Source organism: Colobus angolensis, unplaced genomic scaffold (genome assembly GCF_000951035.1).
Source record: "Colobus angolensis palliatus isolate OR3802 unplaced genomic scaffold, Cang.pa_1.0 Scaffold244, whole genome shotgun sequence".
Classification (NCBI taxonomy): domain Eukaryota; kingdom Metazoa; phylum Chordata; class Mammalia; order Primates; family Cercopithecidae; genus Colobus; species Colobus angolensis.
The window spans coordinates 2,550,044-2,573,837 of record NW_012115644.1 but is presented as its reverse complement, the minus strand read 5'-3'; positions in this window follow the sequence as shown (position 1 = coordinate 2,573,837).

Sequence of the window (23,794 nt, the reverse complement as noted above, 5' to 3'; positions counted from 1 at the left end):
TCAGTGTCCACAATCTGAAGAAGTTATAGAAGCTTGGTGATATGCCTGCACGTGTTGGCTTGCCTTTCTTTTGAAACCTTTAGAAAAAGTTCTGCCTGCAACTGAGTTTAAACCCTGAAAATAGTAAAGTATATGACATATTCCCTCTGGGCTCTTATTAGGAAAAAATATTTATCTCAACTACTGAGGTCTCAAGGCTCTAGAGAGGTTAATGTCTTTCAAAGAAGGCTATCAGAACTCCATCCCTGCTTAAGTCAGCAATCCCCACTCACATGGGTGTACTGGATACGCAGCTAGCTCTTGGAGGGCAACATGTGTCTACTGCCAGAAATAATGGGAAGAACATATGAAGGGTCTGGAAATTTACTACATATAGGTTTTAATTAACTTTAGGGATGGCAGCTAGAATTTTCTGGCAGGATGCTGCTCTACCCTTGGGGTTAATGGTATTCCTGCCCCAGCAGAAACAGAAGTAAGCTCATTTTTACCAATATTTGAAAGGATCATGGGAATAGAATAGATGATCATGAATTCCTTTCAAAATATTTTAAAAAATCAATTACTCTTTGCAACATCAAAAGCCATGTAAATCCATATTACATATTGTAGGAGCTAAGTGAATAATCGTTGAATGAAGAGATGAATATTAGAGTCCAACAGACCTAACATACATAGCTTCTAATCAAGCTTTCGAGGTACTAGATTTTTTCAGGAACCTAACTCTTACCATATCATTGAAAGACATTCTAGGGTATTCCCCCTTAAACAGTTCGATACATGGGTTTGTAAAAAAATGTCCTTAAACTGATTCTGTTTCTTATTAATTGGTTTAAGTGCAGTCATGAGGCAGGTTACCCAACTACAATGTGCTTTTTTCTTAACATGTTTGTTGTTGGGTTACTAGCTAGGATTTTTCTCTTTGCACACATCTCACAGCTAAGAACATTACTGTAATAACACATAGCATGAATGTCATTTTTCTTTTTCTTTTTTTTTTTTTGAGACGAAGTGTCACTCTGTCACCAGATCAGAGTGCAGTGGCCGATCTCGGCTCACCGCAACCTCCATCTTCCAGGTTCAAGCCATTCTCCTACCTCAGCCTCCCGAGTAGCTGGGACTACAGATGCATGCCACCATGCCCAGCAAATTATTGTATTTGTAGTAGAGACAGGGTTTCACCATGTTGGCCAGGATGGTCTCGATCTCTTGACCTAGTGATCCTCCCACCTTAGCCTTCCAAAGTGCTGGGATCACAGGCGTGAGCTCCTGTTCCCGGGCCGATGTCATTTTTCTTTAGCATTCACCTTGTGTTATACTTCTTCCTTGCCTGAAGTTGCTATGCTTCCTGATTACACTGTCAAACACTTTGTTAATGAGGTGTTATAGTTTATATTAGGTTACTGAAAGGTTGTCATGATTTTTAAAAGTTAAGCTAAAGAGAGAAAGGATGAGTGCCATGTACATCCAGTGAGCCATGGTGGGGAAGTGGGAGTCCTTGCCATCTTGCAAAACTGTCGGAAATGCATCAGGCAGGGTCTCAGCAAAAGAAGAGTCTGATTCAGAAAAGTACCTTGCTGGAACAGTGATGGAATTTAACTCCTCAAATTGGGAATTGAATTATCCATAAGAAGGTCTACTGGAACGAGATAGGCATGGGTGCAAATCTCTGCTTTGCCCTGTGACAAGTCGGCTTTGCTGGTCTTGGGTCAATCATTGAACTTCTGTGGTTTGGTGTCTGAATCTGTAAGAGTAATAACTCTGTAACCCTTCACAGAGACATGGGTATGATAAGTGAGCTGTCGTTAAAGGGCTTCCGGTGCCTTGGGTGTAGCTTTAACGTTAGGTTATTTATTTGCTTGGTCGGTGAGATTATTATTAGTTTGAATGGAATTCTTATCTCTGAAAAGACAAAGATGTATACCAAACAGTGGGGTTCTTAATTCAAAGAAGTTGGTGCACTTAGTATGCTACAGTAACATTTAATACTCTTCATTCACTGAAAGTAAACTTCTTTAACAGTGAGCCCCATGGTGTCTTTGTGCTTTGCCCAAGCTGGTCATAAGCAAGGCACTCCTTAGCTCCTAAAAGCAAGGGCTTGTCTATGTCTGTATGTGGGAACAGTAGCATTTTAATTCCCTACACAGAGTTTGAGAGTTGTCTCCTTTATTTCCTGTTGACTCAGCTATCTTCTTCCCACATTTTAGGGTTTGCGGTAAATGAAGAATTTGTATTTGGCCCATTGGAAACAAGGCCTTTGAATAAGCTGAGAATCATGTGGACCCTGTGATTTTTCTAAATGATCTGAAATTCTCCTTTTCTCATAGATTCATCAGCATTAAGAAGAATTACATATGCATTTGCTAAAAGTGAGACCTCAGTGATAGGAGAAAACTTACTATCTATGAAACAAAACACAATTTTAAGATTCCCAACTTCCTTGAAATTCCTTCTAAAAGAAACCAGCCCTTGTGAAAGATGCACAAAGCCTCGTTTTGTTTCCACAGCTTTTCTCTCTCTTGAGAGGCAATAGACCTCCACCAGGGAAAGAAATACTCAAACCCACAATGAGAAAAATAGAAGCTGTCTATGCATATCCAAGCACACACTGCAAAAGTACTTGATGTAAATTTGATCCAATTCATTTAATATTTTTGAAGAATTTTACAAAAATTTTCTATTTTCCATTTCTCTTTCTCTTTCCTTATTACTTACACTGTTACGGGAAAAAAATCATTGAAAGTATGTAAATGTTCACAATTTTAATTTTAAACTTCTCAAATCAAAAGAATGAACCCATTTTAATCATTGCCTTTGTACATGCACACACACACACACACACACATACCCCATTTTAACCATTTTAAAGTGTACAGCTCAGTGTTGTGTAATCATCACCACCATCTATCTTCAGAATGCTATTTTCATTTATTTTTTGTTAGACACAGGACCTCGTTCTGTCACCCAAGTTGGAGTGCAGTGGCCTGATCATAGCTCATCATAACTTTGAAGCCCTGAGCTCAAGTGATCCTCTTGCCTCAGACTCCTAAGTAGCTAGAACTATGGACATATGCCATTATGCCCAACTAATTTTTGAATTTTCTGTAGAGATGAAGTCTTGCTATGTTGCCCAGGCTGGTCTCAAACTCCTGGCCCCCAGCGATCCTCTGACCTCAGCTTCTCAAAGTGCTAGGATTACATGTATGAGCCATCATGCTTACCGCAGGATTCTATTTTCTTTTGAGCATCAGTGTTTAAAACTATAATCCAAAGGAATTACTCTGGATCTTAGTATAAGACTGGGAGTTACTGGATCCAAGTACAAGAATAGGAGAGTTTTCCAGGGGTAGGTCTGGTTTGGGCGTGATTGAAGTTTGAGTACAGCTGGTGGAGGCCTGTGTCAAGCAGAAGGAGGAGGCAGATGTATGGCTCAACATAGGCAAGTCTCTATTCAGAAGACAAACAGGCTACGTTAAGTCTGAGGGACACAGCACACTATGATGGGAAAATAAATGGTGAAGTCAGTGGCAAAACTCCCGAGGGGTGATAGAATCAGCGTACAAGGTACAGCAGGAGTGGGAAGTTCTTCAGGTAGACCTTCAGTGGGTTAATGTCCAGGAGTCGTTCTGATCTGCATTCTTTATATAGCTGCAAGACAAAAGTATCTTTTAAGATGTCATTTCCTAATCTGGTTTATCTTCTTCACTCTTTTGTCTCCCATTTCCCCATGTTTACTAGGGAAAGAATAAACTCCTTTTCCAGCAGTTATGATGCTATATTTCACCATATACAAGGTATTTTGAAACAGCATTTTGAGTAGGAAGAATTGCCACCTAAATTCTGCTAGTGAAGACAATATCCTTTCTTCCTTCTCTCCCCTAGTCCATTAAACTTATTCTTTGCTTCTGTTAATATGCATTGGAGTTTTGTGGCTGCTGTTGTTTGGTAACTGGAAACAGAGAGAAGAGTTTCGGTGAGGGTTTTCCCAGAGGAGTTTGAAGGGAATGGTGCAGTATTCATTTCCCAACTTTTTCCATGGAGTTCTTTTTTGTGAAAGGGGATAACCATAAGCTTGCAAAGCTGTGACACCATGAGCTCAGGAGCTCCGTGATAAAATGTGGCCCAGAATTATGGAGAAAGTTATTTTCTCAGCTTCTTCATAGATGCTAGTATTACTTTAATATGCCAAAGACGGACAGCTTCACGACTTTTTTTCATGGGCATTACTGTTCACATCATGGGCAGAAGTGACATTGTTCTAAGTGGCTTCATGGCCAGCAGACATCACAGTTTGGAACCAAAGCAAGAGAAGAGTGGAGTGGGTACCATACGATGACAGTACCCGACAGTCTGATTCGTGGACACAAGTAATGCATCCCTCTAGGGATTTCTGCAAGTAACCTATGGACACTTTGAGGAAGGGCTTAGAAACCTACTATCACAGGGTGGAGGCTTTAGGCTAAGTGACCTTTGGGTTACATTCTATTACTCCAAAGTATTAGGTTGTTTATTTCTAAATTTTCTCTGCCAAGTGGCAAATAAACGAATTATCTAAAATATGGAACTGGCCAGGCTCGGTGGCTTACTCCTGTAATCCCAGCACTTTGGGAGGCTGAGACGGGTGGATCACTTGAGGTCAGGAGTTCAAGACTGGCCTGACCAACATGGTGAAACCCCATCTCTACTAAAAGTACAAAATATTAGCTGGACGTGGTAGCGCATACCTGTAGTCCCAGCTACTCGGGAGGCTGAGGGAGGAGAATCACTTGAACCCAGGAGGTGGAGGTTGCAGTGAGCTGATATCATACCACTGCACTCCGGCATGGGTGACACAGCAAGACTCTGTCTCAAAAACAAACAAATAAATAAAATAATAAAATAAAATATGAAACTTACTACCTATAGGGGTCAATATATCAACAAAGACACTAAGATTCCACTTGGAAGTATCTTGTAAATATTTATTCGCAGGCCAAACATATGGCGTTATATCATCTTAAAGTGGCAAAGATGCTGGAAGATTTCAATTCCATGCAAGATGCACAAAAGTTAATTCATTCACCTGATAAATATACTCTGAAATTCAATTATAAACCAAGCTCTAGAGGTAAAAGTATGAAGCAGCATCTGTTCTTTAGACTCAAAGACACAAATTTGAGGACGATCCGTGTAAAACATGAGCTACGTGTAAGGCCAGAAGAGTGCTGGTGTGGAGAAAGCATCAGCATTGGAAGAACAGAAAGAGGAGGAGGAGTCCTTATGAGGGACACAAGAGGGTCGGACTCCCAGAGTCCCTCTGCATGACATCTTCCCAGCAGGGCACGTGGGACATCTGGAGATCTTCTATGCCAAGTGGAGGGATTTAGGGGGGACACAGCCCATATCAGAGCTTCCCTGTACCTAAATGTGGCATTTTTTCTTTTGTTTTCTTGACTGTGGTCACTCCATGTTACCAGGACCATTGTAAGGAACAGCCTTATTTCAGAGTCCCGGTTGAAAAGGATTACACAATTCTGTCAGTTCCAGGATTCCCAGATCTTTCCAGGAGATCTCCATGCTGCCTCCTCACCTTCTACCCCAACTTCAGTAAGGTTTTCAACGCGCAGTCACCTCTCAATGTCCTGTTGTTCCTATGCCTCTCACATCAAGTCACAGTCCTCCAGCCCAGCAAGAGTTTCTGTTTTGCTTTGTTTTGTTTTGCTTTGCCTTGTTGCCCTCTGGTTTGACAGGAAACCGCCATACATCACAGCTCATCATTCATCCTCCCCACTCTATGGTTATCACTGTAAACTATGCTCTAGTTTTCTATTCTGTTTCCTTAGAACCCACAAATCCTCTCCTCTCTCAACAAAACCTGGATCTTGCAAATGAAAATCTTGGCTTTCACATCTATTTTCCCTGAAATGAATTTCAGAAGCCTGTTTTGGAAGTCAGAAGCTCAACACTGACTCCTTTGTTCTTGGCTGGCTACTACTACCTTCCCCCTAAAGTAAGGGGTGCCCTTGGCTTCTATGCGTAGCAGGAGGAATGACCAGAAAGGAAAAATACATCCAATAATATTTTAAAATATTTTCCCATGATAGAAGAACATCAGATAGCTGCTGAAATCCTGAATTTGTAGCAGTGCTAATCTCACAGTTGCATGATTTTCTCTAGCAACACTTAGAAGACTGGGTTTAAGCCTGGACTGATCTGGGGTGGGGGGTTTAAAGGCAAATGCTTTGAAAAGACAATGGACAGGCCAGGTGCAGTGGCTCACACCTGTAAGCCAGCACTTTGGAAGGCCGAGGTGGGCAGATCACTTGAGGTCAGGAGTTTAAGACCAGCCTGGCCAACGTGATGAAACTCCAATCTCTACCAAATATACAAAAAATACCATTAGTTGGGCATGGTGGCGGGCACCTGTAGATCCAGCTACTGGGGAGGCCAAGGAGGGAGAATTGCTTGAACCTAGGAGGCGGTAAGGTTCAGCAAGCTAATATCGCGACACTGCACTCTAGCCTGGGCGACAGAGAGAGACTCATAAAAAAAAAAAAAAAAAAAGACAAACCAATTGAAGCTATTGACAAGAGAGTGATTACTAGATAATAGAAAAAGTAAAGTTGAAAGCAGGCTGGAGGGTCAAGAGGCTAGCATTTTTGGTACTGGAATGAGTAATGTTCCTAAATTTATGAGTTCAGAGATGAAACAGTTTATGGAAATTCTACTCAGGTGGGGTCACATTCAAACATGCAGAAAAGCATCCTGTTGCTCTCTAAACTATGTGATTTTATGGATACTAGCGGTCACCTAAAACTTAGTGCATTCTTTCTTTTGCATCCCAGTTAGGATGCCACTCTACACTACTTTGGGTGGTTGCTGCCAGCATGAAAGGACGGTACCAAAGGCTTCCATCCCCTGTCTTCTTACCACTCCCCAACACAGTCCCCGATCTTCACCTTGTGGAGGGCTCGGTACACCACACCCAGGGAAGAGCACAATGTTGGTACCACTGGTGTCAGCTCAGCTTTGGCTGGTCTTAAATACCATGTCTTCACTGCTTAGCTTATGGAAAACAACTAGAAGATACAAATAATAATGGATACTTATAAAGCATTTTAGAATTTACAAAATCCTTTTATTTATTTTTTTAACCCCCATGTTGTTTATTATACCTATTTTACAGATGAAGAAATGGAGGCTCAGTGAGGCTAAACGCAAGTTCACAAAACTAATCCATCCTCTTCATCCCTCACACCTGGCCCGGGTACCATCTCCTTGCCTGACATGGCTCCCCATCCTCTTAACTGTACTCCAGGTTCATCCTGCCCAAGCTGCCTCCTGACCTGCACCTACCCCCTACACACCTCTTTGAGTTGGACTTACGGCTCTCTATGGTAACGTCACAACTCACCTGTCTGTGCACTATCCAGGCCCAACGCCTAGCACAGAGCATGGCTCCTGCCAAGCCCTCTCGAGTGGTTTCTTCAGTGAAGACGTGGGCAACCTCGAAAAGAACACAGAAGGTCAAGAGCATCTGTGAATAAACCATGGCTTTCTCTAGTCCATTTGCTGACAACTCTCAAGCTATCAGGGGTTTCCAGTCTGCATGCTCAAAAATTGATCTGTGAAAAGAGAAGGCCTCAGGGCTTGGATTGACGGGCCGAGTACACTGCAGGTTATACTACAGGGGAGACTGGCATTTACGAAATGGAAGTTTCATAGGCAGATAATCTCTCCTGGACCTTTGGGCTTGAGGGAAAAAAGGGCAGGAAGGAGAACAGAATTTTTACAGCCTTGTATATAAAGATCTTCTTGTAAAACCAAACTTCAAAGGGATAGAGAATATCGTTCCTTTCCAACGAGTCTCATTAATTATCACAGCATCTCTGCAAGGGAAGCACACTGGATGGACTATTTCTCAAATGAAGAAAGTGAGTGTGAAAAGGTTTGATTATTAGCAGACTAGAAAAATATAACATGGTACTTCCAGGCTCCTCTTCTAGTGTGCCAGCAACCTCCACCAGGCCATTTAGACACTCATTAAAGAAACATTTACGGAGACCCTGCTTTATGCCAGGCACTGTGCAGGGAGCCAGGAAATGTGGTCCCTGGCTTGGAGGGTTCCACATGTCACTTGGTCACCAGGGAAGTTTGCAGAGTCTAAACAGGCAAACAAATACCTGTGACACAGGGTGCTAAGTAGAAGGATAGAAGAATGGAGAAATAGCAAAGAAGTCACAGAAAGGAAAGTGATGATTATTTTTGCCTGGGAAGATTAAAAAAGACATTAACTGAAATCTTTAGTTCATCACAAGATTCTGACAGCTGGCATTAGCAAAGTCCTGGATTAACACTTTGAACGAATTTGTTAAATGAGGTAAGCCTTCCCTCCACATTACTGTGTTTTCACAGTCTTACAGAATTCGTTATCCACATCCCTAACCTCCACCAGCAATTCAAATGTACTGTGTCGGCAGTTGTCATAATCCCCAACATTTACTCATTGCTTACCATGTACAATGCTAATGTTGTTCCATGAACTATCCCGTTTAATTCTCACAACAAATCTATAAGTAAAAAATGTTTGTGTCTCCATTGTACAGATGAAGGAGGTTAAAGGTAACTTGCCCAAGCATTCATGCTGAGAAAAATCAGATTTCAGATCTCTGATATTTTAGGAAGAGCAGCCCTTGCTCGAATTAAGGAGGGTAATTATTTGTTTTGGTTACACATCTATTGAGTTACACAAATTAGCATTCATTTCTGGAGCTAAAAATTAATAGTATTTATTTAAATACAGTTAATATTCACCTTTCATGTAAATTTTTCCTGTTTCTCTCTTTGTAATACCCAAACTGCCCCTCCTCTAAAAAACACTCTTAATAGAAATGTAAATAAAATCACTAATTGTATGTCATATTATGAGCTACATAGTTGAGCTGATGGACAATAGTTCCCCAAGTTCAAAATACCTTTCATCTACGCATTAATGGTGACTTATAAAGAGGCAGCTTGGGTTTTTTTAAGCTTCAGCTCAAAATATCCTTGACTGGGTGTGTTAAACCAAAGCACCTAATTAGAGATGACTTAAAGTAATACCTTCCTTTGTCACTTAATATCTTCTAACCACGAAAATCCTGAGGTTTTTACCTGTACCACAGAAACCTCACTTCCAAAGACATGATAATCACTGTAGGCTTTTAGCCTCCTGAACTCAGACAATGTGGAACGCCAGGACTCATCGTCACTGTTTCTATAATGGAAAATTTCTGATTACTGCAATCTTCCAGCAGAGTTAAGTAGAATCCCACAACAAATATCCATTTAGAGAAAAGTGACTCACCAAAGAATTAATTACTCAGGGCATCGGTGTAGATGGCATTTAAATGCTCAGTTTTTAGCCTCACATTGCCTGGGTTTGAATCCCATTGCCTCTACTAAGTATGTGACGTTGGGCTAGTTTTTCAAATTGCTACATTGAATTTGCCTCATTAGTAAAATATAGATGATAACTGGTGGAGACCGAAAGTTGCCCAGAGACCTGACGGGTTTAGTTAAGATTTCAAACAAGCCTGAATGTCCATAAATAAACGACCAGTGTCAGCACGGAAATCCTTTCTCTCACAGTAGTAGAATAATGGCTGAGTACATGCCTGTTCTACCAGACTGTATTTCCTTGTCTCTCTTATAGCCAGGTGTAGCCATGACTGAATTATGTCTAAGGGAATAGGAATGGGAATTAGGTCAGGACACAGGGGTCCTGGAGGTGCGCTCCTCATGCTCTCTTTCTGCTTTCTTCTGCCTATAGATGGTAACAACTGCAACAATTATGGAAGCCACATGCTGAGGAACCACCCCAGCTTCCTGGGTCCCTGGATGGAACAGAGGCATATATTTACTAGACTTATAAGAAAAGTAGACTTCTATCCTGTTCAAGTCATTACATTTTGGTGTATTTACATAATAATAGTACCTAAATAATAAAATACTTGTAAGGGTTGAGAAAGGGAATGCATGAGCTCTTAGCACAGTGTCTGACACTTCATATAGCTAAGCATCAGCTATTCATGTGAGAGATAGTGTAGAGGGTAACAGGGGAGCTTTGCACCTAGAATCTGTGTTCAAATTCTGGCTATTTCCTAAAAACCTGTTTAAACTGACAGATGTTTTGTTGTAGGGAAAGAAAGAAACAAGAAGTTTCCTTCTTATTCAGGATCTGGCTGAGAAAACTTGTGGGCAGAGCTAGGGATTCTTTGCATTATCATCCTGATGTTAGTTCATTTCTGCAGTGAAACCAGCTACTGCAGAGTTCCAAGTGCTGTGACTCAGAAGCCCTCAGCTGACCCAGAAAACCTTCAGCCAGATTATAGAAGACACAAGGTCAAATAGATAAGAATCTAAAAGCCAAACAGAAGCCTCTAATTAATGCCAAAAATCTGCCCTTTATAGCTCCAGTTTGGTCACTAGTTGACTGTTAAATTAACTGTAGTTCATTTCCTGGTACAGTCAACTTACAATTAGACATAATAATGAAGGGAAGTAATGGCACTCATGATTCAAAATAGCAAGTAATACAAAAATAATTTTATTTGGCTTTGGAATTGTGGGCATGTAGCATGTACACGTATATTTATTCTTTATCATATACACAGGGAAATGCCCCCTCTCAAAAGAATTGAAAACAATTGTTTATCTCTCTTTTTCTGTTGCTAATTTCCTGTTCCTGTGATTAATTTTACACAGGACTAAAATAAAATTATTTGCTTTTTTACTAGTGTAATTATGTGAAATCATTTCTGGACTGGTATTTTATTAAAAGACATTCAAGCATCTTTTAAATCTTAACTTGACTCATCAGGTTTCTTGAAAACGTGAACTGTATTTCCTCCAGCACAATCACAAGCTCCGTTCCGGTTGGGGCTGAAAGATCGTGTCCAGGATGCTGTTGTCCAGCTAGGTCTCTCTACCCACTCCCTACTGTGTGTGTGCCCTGTTATAAAAGGAGAGTCAATGTAGAGACCTGAAATTCTTTAATGAACCATTTTCAGTTTGGTTGTTTCATTTCTAAGGAGCTTCACTTTTAGTGGGGCTCTTCAGGAAGAAGGGTATTTAAAGACTACAGGAGACGATTTGTTTCCTAACCTTTTGACCCAAGTCGAGGGTCTGGTTTTCTCCAGGAACATTCTATTATCAACAGCAGGATATACAAGACTACAAAAGGGTACAGAGGGGATAATTAACATTGGGAGGAAAAAAATAACCTGTACTCCATAACTACTGATAAGAAAGCAGCAATATTACCTCCTAAATCAGTTCCTGGAAACCCAAAGAAAGTACATGCCTGCTCTACCAGACTGTATTTCCTTGTCTCTCTTATAGCCAGGTGTAGCCATGACTGAATTATGTCTAAGGGAATAGGAATGGGAATTAGGTCAGGACACAGGGGTCCTGGAGGTGCACTCCTCATGCTCTCTTTCCGCTTTCTCCTGCCTATAGATGGTAACAACTGCAACAATTATGGAAGCCACATGTTGATGTGATAAGCCACATGATAAATATATTAAACATCATTTAATATATTTCCTTCCCTTTAAATGTTTCCCTTAAATTCTCATACTCTGCTGGTGTTAAAAGCAATTTGGTAATATCTAATAACGGTGAAGATGTATGTCCCTAAGGACCAGCAATTCTCCTCACATATATTTATACCGAATTATCTCTAAGGGAATAGGATCTGAGCCAAACAGTATAAATGTAGACAAGCACTTACCTATACACAGAAGAACACATGCAGGTATGTGTTTACTGGGGTATTATTTAAGTAGAAAAAAGTAGAAACAGTCTAAATGTCTACCAATGAGATAATGGAAAAATTAATTCGTGAAATGGACATTTAAACTGCAGTACAAATCTATGTCTCTTTGTTTATAAAAATGTATAAATATGACTAAATATAAAAACATAATATTAAGAGAAAAAGCCAGTGGTGGACTTATATGTTAAATATAAAAACCAAATTGTATAAAACAAAACTTAGTGTTGTTTATGAACATTTACAGCTATTATCATAGCTATACAATATATGAATTTCATAAAAACATGTCGAGGATTGTTCAAACTCACCTTCAGGACAGTAATCATCTTGGGACAGAAGGGGGAAGGTAAGAAGAAGAACGGGCTCAAGGAGAGGCACGGAGTAACTCAACAAAATTGTGAGTGGTTTATTTCCTACCATCTGAATAAACCCTGCAAAACATTAAAATTTGTCAAAGTTCCATGAAGCATCTATGAGTGTTCATTATATTATTTTCTAGATTTTGTTTATGCCTGAAATATAGGACTTTCCAAAAGAGTCTCTTGGCAGATGGATATGAATGTATGTCATTGCCTCATTTTTGCCTCTGGAATGTTGGCCATTGCTTTTTCAGACAGCGCAGCTATGAGTGAGTCAGCCTGTGGTTCAGGTAAGGTCGCAAGCCATTCTTAACTGCTGATGGAGCTGCAAGCAGTAGCTAGCAATGTTGAATATGAAGGATTTATGGTCTAGACTTAGTGCTGAACATGCACTGCCTCCCATATTCCTCAAAACAATTTCAGGGAGAAAATGCAATTATTATTCCCATTTTATAGATGAAGAAACCAAGTTGTTGAGAGTGATCTGGCCAAGGTTTTCTGGTGAGTGGAGAAGCCAAGAGTCAAATTGTGCCCTCTTAGACCCTAGCCACCACTTTATACTCCCTCCTCATGATTGGTGTTCATTGTCTTTACAAGTAATTATTGTCCAGAATTGTCAGGTTCAAAAGGTCACTTAAGTTCCCAATATAGGAGGTATGGGAATCACTGTGTAGCAACCCTCTGACACCGGCTGTGGCTCCATAAGGAACCTCACTGCTTCACACCTGCCTGGCGCAGCTGCCACTGCATGCTCGGGACAGCACCCCTGTGAACTTGAAAGCTGTCCTCCAATAAGACCTTGATGCGTGAGTCAGATGGACCGAGGCCTCTTGTCAGGATAGCTCCGGAGGCAGCTACGTTCATTCACAGTTTAGATCTATTCAGCAGCAGTCCTGAAACAGAGACGTCGTAAATCCCATCAAAATCTCCTCCATTATGTGACACACTTTGTTAGAACAGAATAAGGGGTTCGGCTCTGTTGGACCAAATCAAGTTGGTCTATGTGGAGTATCACATTTTAGATTCAAATCCCTGTTAAACCCTCTGCTTAGGCTCGTGGTTAACAATATTTTTATATCTGTCTGCAGAGATGACAGGCAGCCCAGCTCTCGAGCAGGCCTAGAGGCCTCTGCACGGCTGCTTTTAGAGGCAGGCTCCATAGATGAAAGGCAGAAATCCCACCACCCCAGTGTCTCCTGATTAGCCCGGAGAAAAGCTGAATGACAAACATGTTTCCAATCTGCCTGGCCCATGCAGGGAAATGGGGCAATCTGGCCTGAAAAGGGATTTAGACTTTTGTTGTGTGCAAGGGAGGGGGGATGGAGAAAAAAGCTGATTTAAATCCATCCACAATGCTTTCCCACTTGGTGAACTCTTAGATAAGAAACAGCCTGGCTGTGGTTCAGACCCCCACCACAGCCGTGCGTCTTCCTTCTGCCTGCCTCGCCACTAGGTAATCGTGGCCTGCTCAGACAAAGTCAGATACTACAGAGATGACTGCAACTGGTCATTTCAGAGCACTCACCCTTTTGGCCAGAAGCCTATGTGTTTGTTGATTAATAAAATTGGCATAGAGCAAAATTCTCTATAGAATTTATAGGCTAAAATAAGCATCAGTAACAGGGTATACACTACCTAGTTAGCTATTTGGTTGCTTATGCTAATTACACTACAGTACACTAGTTTCACAGTGGTATAACATACTACATAAAATGATTGCAAGGCTTATGTGGCAAATACTGAGTTAAATATGTGATTTATTTATTGGAGACATTGCATTAAAACAGGATATTTTCATTTCTCTCTTACTGATAGAGAGAAGAGCCCCACAGATACTGAAATTATACACAGTTGATACAGAGCTTCTTTTAACCATATAAATCAATAAATCATTTGCCACATTTTATTACATCATTGTATATTCAGGTGGGCAGGGTTTCGGTGCAAATTTTTTTTTTTTTTACCCTATAAGCCACATAGATGGCAACGCTGTACTCTGAAAACATCTATTCTGGATTCAAACAAATCATCCTTTTCCTTTCTCAATGCATACACTTGGGTATCAAGCTGATGGAATAAAGGATAGGGTTGCGGGGAGTCTGTCCCCTCCAAGAGTCCCTTTCTTAGGGTGCGGATATGTAAAAAGCACCTGTAAGATGGCTGCCTGCCACATGGCCGTGACTGCCTGGGTACAGCTAAGGCGCCTTGCTCTGCCGGCATCAGCACAGGGCTTCTTCAAACACAATTATCAAGACAGTCCTTAGTGACCTCTTATTGCGGCTGTATTTGGGAAATAGCATTCAGATGCAGATTGGCTTAAATCCTATCAATCCATTCAACCATGTGTGTGAGTGTGCTTGTATGTGTGTGCACACGCGCGTTTATGAACACACATCACACATGTATTTGCACTTCTATAAGTTCTCCGTAGGGCATTTAAACCCCCCAACCTAAAATGTCCAAATGAGGAGAAATACTTATTTTCCCAGGCAACTTTGTCAATTGCTCCTGTGCTCTTCTTATAAATATTTCATAGCAAATATTTAACATGATTCTTTCCCCAATCGGATCAGCTTTGAAATGCTCCTCAAAGTGAATTCTCCCCTAACAATAGCTTGATGCAGAAGCGCTTTTTTCTCTCTCTTAAGCACAGGGTCTGCTGCCATAGCAGCATGAATAGTTCTTATTTAATAGAAAAGAAAAGATACTTTCCACTAATTCAGTAGTCAGTGCAGGTGGGGGTGGTGACAGGCACAGCACATGCATACCTTGGGCTTCCAATATGGAGGCACAGCCTACCTTGACCTCCCCTCCCCCAGCATGCCTGCGATTACTACCCAGCTGACATTAGAACTGTAATGGGAAGTGACAAGTTTATGTAAATGATCTACATACGGATTTTGCTCTTGTAAAACAGAGCAGTTACTCTGGGCTTTCTAATTATTTCATGCCTCGTGGTTCTCTGATGGGGCAGAGATGACTATACTTGAAAAGCACTTTGTGATTGACAGACTTCTGTCCCCCTGGAGCTCATTAGGGCTTACGCTTTGGAAGATGGGAAATAACCCTACTAGGCACCAAAAAAATAAAAAAATAAAAAAATAAAGAATTCTCCCCAGCACCAGTGATTCTGTAAGATTCATTTGTTCACATTTATGTTTTGTTGGGGAGATAGTGTAATCAGAAAAGTGCACTATTGCTTTCCTGATCCAACCAGCCTCTGTGCTTTGGTGCTTTTGATTTTTAAAACCTGCGTTTAGAGCCACACAGGCTGTATGATGTAGAACTTGAAGGGTATGAAATGCCAGTGGAATTCTTCACAATGAACTATTCTCAAGAAGAAAGTGGTGAAGGAGCGAGGTGAGAGGGGCAATATGCCATATAGAGTAGCTATGGAATCTAACTGGACTTGAACTAGTGTTATCCATTTTATAGACACAGTGTGACCTGTCCTAAGTCAAATCCACAGAGACACCAATGAAGGGAGCAAATAAAATCGAATCATTGATTAGGAAAGTCTGACTATCCTCTCACTTGAAATACACCTGATGAGAGAGAGAAGAAAGTGCTGGGATGGGGGAAGATTGTGAAAAAAAATCCATAAGCTGGAAAGATTTCAAGGTTCATTTGTTTTAGTTTTCCCATTTTACGGGTTAGAAAATTAAGAGGCAGAGTGCTCATATAGCTCACTAGCCATATAGCCAGCATGGACTGCAGCTTTCTACCCAATACCCATTCCCCTGGCGCAGAACCAGGAAGGGGATAGGATCTGGGGAGACCAGGAAACAAGGTCTCCAATAGGTAAGGTTCCAAAATAAGGAAGCCAAAATTGTTAGTCAGTCTCATTGTAGTAAGGTCAGATTTTTATCCACTGCACTAAAATATGTAAACATTGGAGCATTCTTTATGTTTCTATAACTGAGTAGTAAGGAAAAAAATACTTAAAACTTCCTAATGAAACTAAGTTTAGTGTCTCTCAGTATTAAAACTTTCATTCAGGTTGGTTTATTTTCATTCAAGTTCAGTGGCCATTTGTCATGTCTCAAAACTTCCCCAGTCCCCATGACCACTTTCCCAAGAAGGCATCTGCGTATGTTACGTGCCTGTGTTGTGACTAGAGGGACAGCCTGGTTCCAGTGCTTGGGCTGCCCTCTGGTCTTCTGATGCCTCTTCAGCTTGTCTGTTGTCAAGTAAATGCATATGCAGATAGCCAGCTTCCCTTCCCCTCATCAACACAAATGCAAGAAAATGTCCCTCAAACCGAAGAAATCATCTTAGAACCTAAGAGAGAGAGGGAGGGGAGAGAATATTTATTCAAAACGCAATTGTGCTAAACCATGTTACTGAGCTACTTTCTTTATATTTTGCAAATTTCACTACCACCACACACCCTTATGTTGTCCTTCCCTGCCTCTATCATTGACCTCATGAAGGGATCATAAGGAAGTTTGAGTCAGTCATAGAAAATTATTACCATTAAATGCACATCTGAGCCCAACAGTATAAATTTTCATCCCCTGCTATATATAAGCAACACAGAGTCAGAAAAGAAGGCACAGACCATGAAGGGGGTGCATGTAAACCAAACCAGGCATGAGAAGAAGGAAGTGTGGAAAGGAAAAGAAGGACACCCTGTAACAAAGGCATGCCACAAAACCTCCAAGTTAAAGAATACAGAAAAGGAGGAAAGCAGCCTAACTCATTTTAGGAGGCTAATAAAACATTGATTTCTAAAATCAATATGGACAGCACAAGAAAAAAATTACAGGTCTATTTAACTTATGAATATAGGTGGAAAAATCCTGTATAACATGTGATCTAAGTAAATACCCAATAATGTATTTAAAAACAAGCCAAGTATGGTTTTTCCCAAAAATGCAACAATGGTTTGATATCAGAAACCCCAATATTAAAGGAGAAAAGAAAGAAAAAACATCTATGAATGCAAAAGTGTTTCATGAAGTTTATATTTCCTTTTGGTAAAACAGTAACAATCTCAGTAGCCAGGAATAGAAGAGAACTCCATTCATTTGCTATAGATGCTATACCAAAAAACTAAGGTCAACATGATAGCTGGCAGACAAACCTCAGACTCTATTCCTTTAATATCTGGAACAAAACAAATTCCCCTTTGTGTCTGATACTATATAACCTGTCATGGGATGTTCTTGCCGACAAGAATTAAAAAATAGAAAACAAGAAAGATAAAAGATTACAGGATGTGGTGGCTTGAAATATATTCACAGAGTCTTTGAAAGTTCTTTGAAAAAGTAGAGACTAATTTTTCTCCCCCTAGTTTGGACTGAATTTAGTGAATTGCTTCTAACAAATAGAATAAGATGAAGTAATGCTATGCCATTTCTGACACTAGGTCAGATTCCAGGATTCTTGACCTCAAAGACTGTATGTATGATCATATATGTCTATTGTTTTAAGCTGCTAAGTTTTGGGATAATTTGTTTGCAGCAGTTGAGAACTGGTACACTAGCACTGGAATAAAAGATATTAAATTGTCATTCATTGCTGACAATATGATCATCTACATAGAAAATCAACAAAGCCAACAGACTACTAAAAGTAGTAAGAGTTTGGCAAATTTGCCTTAAGGCAAGATCAACTTACAAAAGTCAATAGTGTTCCTCCATCCCAGCAATAACCAAGTAGAAAATGAAGTACCATTCACAATAAGACGAGAACTGTAATGCATCTGAGAGTCAACTTTACAATAAATGTACATTTATGGAAAAAAATTAAAATTCTACTAACAGACATAAAAGAAGACTGAATAAATGAAAACATATACCACAGTCATGGTTACTGACTTGATATTTAAAATATTTTAATGCTTTCTCAATTAATGTATAATTTCAACACAAAGACAATAAAAATTCCAGCCAGGTTTCCCACCTGCCTGGGTGGCTTATTATTGCCTATCACTGTGTTCTACAAATACTGAATACTTTTAAATACATTCAAATACTATGCTGTGCCTTTATCATTAGAGTTCCTCAGGTTGCCTTTGGCTGGGTGGATATCAAGGGCCTATCTTGCCTCAGTGTCCACATTTCTTTTCCAAGCCTCCACCCTATGTGCTTGGGCTCACCTTGTTATTCACTGAGCTACAAGCTTCTGTTGTGAGCTGAGTGATGATAAGGAAGGGCAAACAAGGAAGGAAGGGCAAGGAGGAGGAGTGGGAAGAGCAGGAAGGAGGAGGGCACTACAAAAATAGTAGTAACAAATAAGGATCCTGTAAAGATTGGACCCCTTTGAAAACAGTTTTATTATGAAGTCAAGAGACCACAAGATGGGAGGGAACCTGGTTATCAATTCATTTGAATAAACCCATGGGGCATATTACTTGCATTAATTAAAACTATTAGAAGTGAGAACTTTTATGCAAAGTTTAGAAAATACATCAGAAGAAAAGATGTCAGAAAGGTTATCGTTGATAAGGATGGCAACTACAGGACATCCTGTAGCTAGGTTTCAATAAATCCTCTGATATAATGAGTAGTCAAGTAATTCAGCTATGAAAGATTTTTCCTCCATCTTTTATTTTAGATTTAGGGGTACCTGTCCAGGTTTGTTACAAGAGTATATTGTATGATGATGAGGTTTAGGGTCCAGATGAACCCATCACCCAGGTACTGAGCATAGTATCCAATAGGTAGTTTTTCAGCCCTTGTCCCTCTCCCTCCCTTCTGCCTCTAGTAGTCTCCAGTATCTATTGTTCCCATCTTTCTGACCATGTGTATCCAATGTTTAGCTCTCATTTACAAATGAAAACACAACGGTGTTTGGTTTTCTGTTTCCACATTAGTTCACTTAGGATATTGGCCTCTGGCTGCATCCATGTTGCTGCAAAGGACATGATTTCATTCTTTTTATGGCTCCAGAGTATTCCATGTTTTATGTGTACCACATTTTCTTTTGATTCCATGTCTTTGTTACTATGAATAGTGTTGTGATGAACATATAGGTGCATGTGTCTTTTTGGTAGAATGATTTATTTTCCTTTGGGTATATACTCAGTCATGAGATTGCTGAGTCAAATGGTAGTTCTGCTTTTAGTTCCTTGAGAAATCTCCAAACGGTTTTCCACAGTGGCTGAACTACTTTTTATTCCACAACTATGAAGGATTTGACTAAATGCAGAGGCAAAATGGCCCCCCTAACTAGAATCTGCACTCCCAACATATTCACACTCCACTCCTCCTGGCTTATTTCTTTTCATGCTTTGAAACTCAACTCTGATGTCAACAGTTCTGGAATGCTTTCCTTCATACCTCTTCCTTCCACTTCAATTTCTACTAATTACCCCTTCTCAATTCACCTTGCATTGGCCCTTTCATAGCCATGTTACCAAAATAGAATTTGTTTATTCATCTGCTTCCCCACTAGACTGTGAGCTCTTTAAGAGCAGGAACTGTGCCTTTAATTTCTGTCTCCCAAAGACTTGATCCAGTCCCTTGAAGATAGCAGGCTCTCAATAATATTCACTCAATGAATGAATAAATGAATGCTATTTCTGTCTATAAAAGAGAATTACATGCAATCTCTACAAAGATGAAAAGAATATGTATGTATAAGAGAACAGTGTCCCTGAGCCAAACGTGAAGGACAAGTATAAAAAAGGAAAAGAAACAAGAATGTCCAAAGGCACAAAGGAAAGTCATCAGAGACTAGAGGAGACAGAAGAGGTGGGTAAGCAGGAACTTAAATAAACCACAGGAAATAAAGAAGATAGAGTTCAAGGGCACTACAGGCAAAGAAAGGTATTTCCAGAAGCTAAGGATAAGTAAGAAAGTACAAGAAGAAGACAAGAGGAACAAAGTACCCTCTGAGAAGTGAAGACAGGGTAGCGGGTTTCACTTAACCTCATCTGAGGTTTCTACAGAGGAAAGTTGAATGATGAAGAAATTAGGGAAATTAACCAATTAATGCCTATACTAAGAAGGTACAGAAAGGGCAGAAATGCAAAAAAGAAGAGTGGCATAATAACAGTCAACATTTGTTGGGCATTTTCTCAGGCCACTGTGCTAATGTGTGTGTGTTAACACATTTACTCTTCATAGGTAGGTGCTATTTTACAGATGCAGACACAATGACCCAGAATAGTCAAATATGTATAAATTCACAAAGTCAGTAACTTGTGGAGATAAGACTCCAGTTCAAATCTTTCAGTATTTGAAGCTCAGGACCTGAGGCAAATAGGCACTGAGGGGAGGGGAAGAAGGAATGACTTATGGAGGAAGCCTGAGTGTAGCAAGTACATCTATCAAATATAGGTAATGCATGACTCCCAGTAGAGTCCCACGATATAGATAGCATGAGAATGTCAGAATTTGGCTTTCAAAGCTCTAAGGAAGTAACTTAAGGGAAAAAAAAGAGAAGAACAAATGTTTTCCTCTCTGTGGTTGGGGTCAGAGAGTTTCTTCGTAGGAAGAGACACAAACATATTGAGACCTAAAGAAAAGAGTACAAGCTAGAAGCAAACATCTGCATCTCTACATGGGGCCCTAGTTTCATAAGAAAGTGAGCAGGTACTCTGCAAGATAAAATAGAGGGAGTAATTTAAGTTTTGGGGGGAGAAAATGCAATAAGGAGAAGAAGAAGGAAGTAGGCAAGAATGTGGCGCTATAAAGAGAGGGCTGGAGGAAAACATTCCCCCAGCCAAGAGAGTGTCCCTAGATAGATGATACAGAAAACTGAAATGTCTAACTGGGATTTACGAAGTGTTTTGTTGTGGGTTGAGTTAGAGTTAGGGATAGGGACTCCTGTATGATCTTCAGCAAAGGCAATGAAAAACAAAATTTAACATTCTGAATATGGCTGTGTTTCTTATATAAAATGTTGAAGGATGCTAGGTCAGAATGCTGGTTTTACATTTGGCCAACAGCCTGTTTGACAAGAGGACAGCTAAATCTGGCTTACATATATAATACATGAATACTTTTAGAGTAAACCATGAAGCATCACATATCAAAAACTTGAAAAACCTGAGTCATACCTTTTGTGCCAGCAATTGTACTAGTTGGACCTCATCTTATGGAAGTAATAAGTGATGATTTTGTCTGCCATTATTTCAATGGAGAAAGCATGTGAGGCATATAAACTGCCTAAAGTGATTGGTTAAATAAATTCTGATAAATCCTTACAATTGAGGACTATCTGCCTGCAAAAATTACATTATAGAGTCATTCATTCATGTGGCAAGTGTTTATCAATTACCTGTAATGTGGTCAGTGTTATTCTAGGCACAAGTGACACAGCTGAGAACAAGTAAATGTCTCTGCTCTGCTGGAAATAACACTTTAGTGGAGGAGAGAGAAAAACAATATGCAAGTAAACAAATAAATTAAGCAATATAATTCAGATAGTGATAAGTGCCAGGCCGAAGAAAGAAGAAAGGGAGATAGAGATTAATTCAAATGTAGAAGAAATGGCTATTTTATAAGGGTGCTCAAGGAAAGTCTCATTGAACCTAGGGTGGGCTATACACAAAGCCATGTGTCTCCTGGCCAGAGGTGTTTCCTCTTTGGGAAACATGAACTCTATGGTTGAATAGCTCAGCATTGAGAAGACAGGAGGTACACAATCCCAGTGGATTACCAGGAGAGATGGTAAGCAGGACCACTCCTACTTCCATTGGTTTCTAGATCCACGTATTCCACTTACTGGGACACGTCTTCATTTAAGTTTTTCGATTTAAAGTGACCACTGCATTCGCAAGGATTGTTCCCCATCCTGCAAGCTGACACTGCAGCTATGCCTTTATATTCCCATTCTGTCATTCTAGCAGGCTGGTGATATCTGGATGTGTCACATGTAGTATGACCAGTGGATCTCATGGGTATGGATGGAAAGAAAGGTCTTGGTCTGATGTAATGTTATGTGTAATCCCATGCAGGTGGATCAAACACTTCATAAGCTTTTGGAATGTGATGCTGGCTGAGATCTTGAAGACAGAAAAGGCAAACATAGGTTCAAAATATGTATCTCTTCCAGTTGAGGTGAATGCTGCTTTTTTTAGGTAAAAGGAGCCCAATGTAGTCAACTTGCCACAGGTAGCTGGCACTGTAGCTGGGACTCACAATTCATCTCTGTTATACACAGCTTGGATGTTTGGCAACAGCAGCTATATTGTCTTTGGTTAGTGAGATTGTATAAGGATTCCTAACCCTAACTCAGCCACACAGCAAAACACTTCATAAATTTCCATTCACTTGTATTTATTTCAGTAGACATTACAGTTCTTCCCAATATTTCAGTTCTTCCAGCCTCTAAAGCTACTCTTCTGGCCAGAGAATCTTTTCTCATCCAGCCCTCTCTCCATAGAGCTTCATTCTGGCTTGCTCACTCCTCATTTCCATTCTTAGCCTCCACGACTAATCTGTTCAAGCATTCAATGTGCCAGGACCAGGGTGATGACAGAGGCTGGCTGGTATCAAGCAGACTAAATTATTTTGCCTACTAAAGAAGTACTTACTCTCCCATGGTGGATGCTTTCTTGTGGGCATTAACAAGCAATGCAAAGACCTTCACACTGCATGGCCATTCCCATGTTGATCTACAGGCCTCTACCCCTGGTCTCCTATCTTCCATTCCTCCTCCCAGGATGCTCATAAGATGGCTATTTGCCACGGTCCAAGTAAGAGTCTGTGTATATTTTACCCTCAGGCCATTCTCTTTCCACACAAAGTGGGTGACCAGGTGCACCACCCAAACCTCCACCATTGGGAGGATTTCCCACTACCCTTGAGTACAGCAGCAGTGCACCTGCCATCCCTTTTCAGTTTGCACACACAGACCACACCCGGGCTGACACACCCATGAACCAAAGAGAGCTTGTTACTCCTCTGTCAGTTTGTCATGAAGGATTCACAGGAGGCCGCAGATACCAGCTGAGAGAGAAGGGCCAGCCCAACAGTGGTGGGTGGCGTGGGGTCCTGGGCAACCTTTCATAACTTCCCTGTGCTATCCAGCTGTGCTGGATCCTGGATATGCCACTTGCATCCTATGATGATTTGAGCTGGGCTCATCTACCTTTACGACTTGGTGGTCTGACAGGACCCAGCTCAAGATGAATTGTTCTGGTGGCCTGATCACTTGGTGTTCTATGATCCAGCATTTCATCTCTACTAGGGCGCAAGACTGGGAGCTGTTTTCAAAAGGTGTATAACTCTCCTTAGCTGATGGCATACTTCTGCTCCAAAAACCCAGGACTCTGTCATGTGAATCTTCCACTGGGGCCTGTCACAAACACCACATGGTCTTTTCCCACCATGACATCTCTAATATCGTAGGTTCTGCTGGATCACATGGCCCAAATGGAAGGGCTGCTTGTACCACAGCCTGGACCTGCTACAGGAAACATCCTGATTTCTACTGAAATCCAGTAGACTTTTGTGTCATCTGACACATGGATCAGAGCAGTATTTGCAAGTGTGAAATACGCTATTTCCAGAACCCCATGAGGTGTTATGCCTTCTTTTTTTTTATGTTGGGAGATACAAGATGAAATAATTTATTCTTTATTTTGTAGCGGGTTTGGGGATTTTCCCCATGCCCACACCACTGGATCCTCAAAATTTTCACTAACATGAAAATGCCTCTGGATCTTTGTCAAGGTTCTCTCTCA